Source organism: Notamacropus eugenii, chromosome 4 (assembly GCF_028372415.1).
Source record: "Notamacropus eugenii isolate mMacEug1 chromosome 4, mMacEug1.pri_v2, whole genome shotgun sequence".
NCBI classification, from domain to species: domain Eukaryota; kingdom Metazoa; phylum Chordata; class Mammalia; order Diprotodontia; family Macropodidae; genus Notamacropus; species Notamacropus eugenii.
The window spans coordinates 10,117,536-10,123,535 of NC_092875.1; positions in this window are offsets into that span (position 1 = coordinate 10,117,536).

Genomic DNA, 6,000 nt, shown 5'->3' on the forward strand with positions numbered 1-6,000 from the left:
GCGAGTAATGAATTTTTATTGACCATGTAGGATAGGAAGAGTCCGCATGGGTAGAAGTAGCCCTGTTATCCTTAGTTAGGGGATCATAATAGTTCCACCCCCAGAACAACACAGCATCATGGCCCATGTATCCAAAATGCCAATATGCCTACTCTCCAACCTTGGTCATTCTTGTACCAGTTTCAACCTGGTTGTTTAGTTGGAGAGAGATAAAGCATTTACTTCCATATCTGTCAAGCACTATGCTAAGTGCTAGGGATACAAAAAACAAGCAAAAAGGCAGTTCTTACCCTCAAGGGACTCACCTTCTAATGAAGGAAGATAGTATAGACCGGAGAGATGGAGAGCAGTGCACTAGGGAAGAGAGAAAAGGGTGCCCACACCCTGAGAGGGAGTCCGGGCAGGGGGGAGGGGAATCGTGGCTGGGGGTCCTTTCATTCATTAACTCTTGGGTCTAATAACAGGTAAGTATTTGTGTCCCCCCCCTTTTTTTGTACTAATGCTACATTTAGTGGTTACATGTAATAAAATACTGGATTAAGCTAAATGGATATTTAAGAATATGATTGTTTAGACATTAACCCACCTTACATTTAAGAATTTTTGGCTGCCAGTACCGTAGAAATATCCAGCATTTATAGGCTTGCTCAATGCTTTACAAATATATCTCATTTGACCCTCATAACAATCCTGGGAATTAGGTGCTGCTATTATCCCCACTTTACAGTTGAAGAAACTGAGGCAGGCAGAGGTTAAGTGATTTGCCCAGGATCACATCTGAACTTGGGTCTTCCTGACTCCAGACCTGGTGCTCTGAGCACTGGACTGCCGCCTGCCTCTCAAAAAGTCTGTAAAAGGGGGTAGAGTTTTATTTCCCTTACTAGGTAAGGGGAAAGCTACACAGCCCACCCCAGACAATGTGGTATGCATTTGGAAAACTGAAAAAGGAGTCTTGTACCAGGTACAATTTCTTCTTTGGTGCTGTTTTAAGCACTTTGCATTTTCTCCTTAGTTATATCTATATTATAAAATATATATATATAATATGTATTTTAGTAGGATCTCATCCAGTGAAACCAGCCAAGCTCACAGAGGGTCTGCCTGGGGTATTTCAGGACTCAGTCATCAGTTAGGTAGCTATGTGCCCCGAATCTCTGACTGAAACGCCGAAGTTACAGATGTGCTCTCTAGGAACCTTCTCTCTAAACAATTCTAGACCTGGTTTGTTTTTAACAGGCTGCTGATAGTGAGAGGAATGAGGGAAAGAGAATTCTTTTCCCAGGAATCACTTCTGAGTGATACCTCCAATTAGCGGAAATTAGACAAAATGGAATCACTCCCTTTCCACTAACTAATGTTTGGCCATCGGCGCCATAACTTCCCCTTGATGTTAAATTTCCACTTCATGCGTCTGGAGCCAATTCTAGTTGCACTAAGGAGTAAACCCTATAGGGGATGTTCATAGAAGCCTGCTCTGTCCCTTAAAAGACACGTATCACCCCATCACTCATCAGGCCTGCTCGGCTCTCTAGAATGACTACATTCAATGGGACAATTTTTCACAGTGTTCTCCTTTTCTAAGAACATATCACCTTGGTTTCCTATGAGGGCCCTGGCTAATTTATTTCTAAATGTCATCAGTTTCAGTGGCTTCCTTGAGGGAACACGGCCCCCTAGCGACTCTTGGGAAGGACTTCAACCATAATCGAACCTAAACTGTCAGCCCAGCTCCACTCCCAGCTTGCCTATGACACAGCAGGTAAGATTTTTAAAGCTGCTGACACACATTTATATCTGAAACAAAAGTTTCAAATACAGTACAGCTCCCTGTCCTTTAGAATTGGGCAGTGTTTGCCCAACAGCCTGAAATCTGGTCTCTGAAGGGTGAATGATATTCCAGAAATAATCTGCATTCCAGGAGGTGTTGTAGAGAATTCTCCCTGGAATGCAAACCCATCACCGAGGGAAGAGGGGACCCAGTTTAAGGAGAGGTGGAGGAATGTGCTGCGTGTTTCTGTCTTACACAATCTAAGGCTGACCTATTTCCCACTCCCACCCCACAGCCCAACAGGGGAGATGAATTTCCAAAGCCACTGCTTACTGAGAAGTAGGGTGGTTCACTTCCAGGCAAGACTGAATTAGCTTTGGGATACTTTGGAAGGAAAAGTGAATGTTTTTCATGCAAAGTAGTCTTCACAGGTTCACTGAAACTTATTTTTTAAGTCTTTAAAATGAGAAGACCTCAGTTTTTGAAAGGATTCTCTACTTATAGTAGTTAGATTCCAGTGAATTTCCAGTATTGAACTGGGCATAATATAGACTCATAATGTGGATTCAGAAAGACCTGACTTCAGATCTGGCCTCCTCAGACACTTACCAACTGTGTGACCCTGGACAAGTCACTTCATTCCAATTTGCCTCAGTTTTCTCAAGTATAAAATTGGGATAATAACAGCCCCTCCCTCCCAGGTTTGTGGTGAGGTCCAAATGAGATAATAATTGTAACGTACTCAGCACAGAGCCTGGAACGTAGCACGCACTTAATCAATGCTTTTCTCCTTCCCCTGCCCCCCTGTTTAACTCGCTGATGCGGCTTCTTCCTCCTATGTGGATTTCACAGCCGCCCTGAAAAGAATCCTCCAAAAATGGCTCCTAAACTCCTGTGAAATTGTGATAGCAGAACAAGCCCATCGCTGCACCCGTTAACCTGTGACTTCAGGGCGGGACCAAAAAGCCAACAGGAATATTTCCTTCATTTTTCAAAAACAGTCTTTTAAAGTTAAACAATCAGATCTGCCCACTGCTGCACCTCTCTGGAAGGCAAGGCCCTGCTTGTCCATCATGGAGCAGATCCCATGCAGTGCTGTAGAAAAGCATGCCTCCTTCAGAATCCGCTTGACGATAACAACAGCTCATATGTACGTAGCACTTAAAGGTTTGCCAAGAGCTTTACATATATATCTCATTTGATCTCCACAACAAGGCTACTGGTGCTACTGTTATTCCCATTTTGCAGGACAGGGAAACTGAGGCAGGCAGAAGTTAAGTGATTTGCTCAGGGTCACATAGCTGGTAAGTGTATCTGAGGCTGGATTCTAACTCGGGTCTTCCTGACTCCCAGTCCAACAATCTAGCCTTAACTGGTTGATATGGTCATAGTGCAGGCTGTTCATGTGGGGCCTGAGGGGTACTGGGTAGGGGTGGAGGCATCTGGTCTAAGTTCTCGCTGGTCCTTTTTTCCTGTCTGGGACAATGAGGCCATTGGTTTGGTCACGCTAGGGGTCCTGGAAGGCAGGGTTTCTGCTACTCTCCTTCGTCTGGGGAAGGTGACTTGTCTTTCTTCCCATGACTTCTTTTCCTGGGGTGGAGGCAGTCACTCAAGGCAGTGGATGGTGGGTTAGGGGGAGAAGAGGCAGGGAGAGTGAAGGGGAGTCTTGTATCCATGTGTTGGTGGTGGTTCTTCTTGGCCAGTTTACCTTGGTGCCTTCAATGTTGAGTATCCCTGGTGGGACTATAGCATCCCCGCTTCCCATGTAACTGTTTCCCAAAAGCTAGTGGCTACCTTGCAGCTCTGGAAGCCTATTAGTCATTTTGTCCGGCCATCCCTGGGTGCCTGGCAAAGGTTCCGCTCAGTCTGGTCTCTGTGGACAGAGACCTCCAAAAACATGGACCTCAAGGAGTCATGAGGGCTGGGAGAGAGACTTCTGGATGACTGGCTTTAGATCTCCAGGGCTAAAGCATATTCTAAGCCCCAAACAAGCCAATCAGTCAACAAGAGTTTATTATGCTCCTGGGGGGTAGATCCTTTGGGGGGCCCTGCTGTGACAGTAGCCTAGGAGGTTCTGTGAAGTACAGAAGTCTTTAAATCCAGGTGTGATGTGGGTGTTAAGGGATGCTTTGAGTTTGAATGAAGTTGAAGAGCCCTGACTGCCTCAGTTCTGAATGTGGAGGTGTGGTTTTATCCATGCCTTCTTATCAGCCTCCATGTTGCCTTACTCCAGGAGCCAAGGCTCCCACAACAGGAGGATGGCAATCCCCTCTCCCAACTAATGGGCCTGGATCCTCATCCATATCCTGTTTGCTGTCCTGGGCCCCCTTCTTTTCTCCCTCTGCACTCACTGGATGATCTCCCATGGAGTCAATCACCCTCTATGCTGATCATTCCCTGATGTACCTCTCCAGTTCTGACCTCTTGGCTCATATCTCCAACTGCCCACACACACCTTGTTCTGTAGGTATTTCAAACCCAGCATATTCAAAATGGAATTATCCCCCCACCCCATCCCCCAAGTTGTCCTCTTTTAAACTTCTCTCTTCACCCCACCTCCCCAGTCATCCAGGCTCACAGTCTGATGCATCCTTGACTACTCACTCTCACCTGCCATCAATCAGTCGTCAGGTCCTGTTATTTCTGCCTTTCCAGTCTCATACATGCTCCTTTCTCTGCTTTGACACTGCCCCCACCCTTCTGTAGGCCCTCATCACTTTGTGCCTAGACAGCATGGACTGCTGGTTCCTATATCTCCTCATCTCTGTCTCCTGGCTTCCTTCAGGTCCCAGCTAAAATCCCATCTTTCCTGGTCCCCATAATGCTAGTGCCTTCCCTCTTAGTATCACTTCTGATTTTATGTACATGTATGTATGTATATGCCTGTATATATGTATGTATGTATGTATGTATATGCATGTATACATCTGCACACACATTCACGTGTTTGTCTTGTTTGTTGGTTGATTGTTGTCCTTCGTTCTCAAAGAGGACCAAAGTGACATCACCATGATAAAGTGAAGTTTCAGTGTGTCCAACTTTGGCTGATCAGACCAATATGAGCTCAGAATGCTCTACCACAGGTTGGGCACAGATAGTCCACATGAATATTTGAGGTGGATACTCCAAATCTGCGCATCCTACGTTTCCTTTGTGCTGTCTCAATTCTGCTTTGCGCATAGAGCACAGCACCCTTTCTGATGTGGGCACACCTGTGCCAGTGTCTCCCATGTTGCACTGTCAAATCCAAAGTTCTTGAGGGAGACCTTGAGAGTGTCCTTGTATCGCTTCTTCTGACCACCACGTGATCTTCTGCCCCATGCAAGTTCTCCATAAAATAGTCTTTTTGGCAAGCATACATTTTGCATTCGAACAATGTGGCCAGCCCATTGGAGTTGTGCTCTCTGAAGCATAGTTTGAATGCTTGGCAGTTCAGCTCAAGCAAGGTCTTCAGTGTCTGGTACCTTATCCTGCCAGGTGATCCTCAGAATCTTCCTAAGACAGTTCAGATGGAAGCGATTCAGTTTCCTGGCATGGTGCTGGTAGATTATCCATGTTTCACAAGCATATAACAATGAGGTCAGCACAGTGGTCCTGTAGACCTTCAGTTTGGTTGGTCAATCTAATATCTCTTCTCTGCCAAACTTTTCTTTGGAGCTAGCTCTGGTAATGAGTGAATCAACCTCATTTTCAATGTGTACATCCCTGGTGACTGGGAGGGTTTGTCTTGTTTGTACATTGTTATGAACTCCTTAAAAGCAGGGCCTAGTTTTCGTTTTGGCTTTTGCCTTTCTATCCTCACCTCTCAGTACACTGCCTAGCTGGAAGATACTAAATAAGGGTATTGCCTCAGGTAGAGTAGACTCAGTTTGCCCAATCACTCTACACAAATGTGTCTGGTCAGCACAGAGAGTGTTGGGACTTGCTCACTCATGAGATAGCCTCCAAGTCTGAAGGGCACTGACTCTGGACCGATCAGCCTCTGTCACCCTTAAGTGGCCAGGAGGTCAGTCAAAAAGCATTTGGTAAGTGCCTTCTATGACTCAGGTACTGTGCTAGGGTGGGGGGAAATCCCAGCCCTCAACAAGGACATACTAAGGGGAAGACACAATGTGCATATAAGACCAGAGAGACTAAAATAAAGGAAAGGTGGTAGGTAGCTGCTGTTAAGGGTTGGGGGGAGAATGGGAAAGGCAGAATCTCCTACAGAAAGCGGATTTCAATGGAGTCTT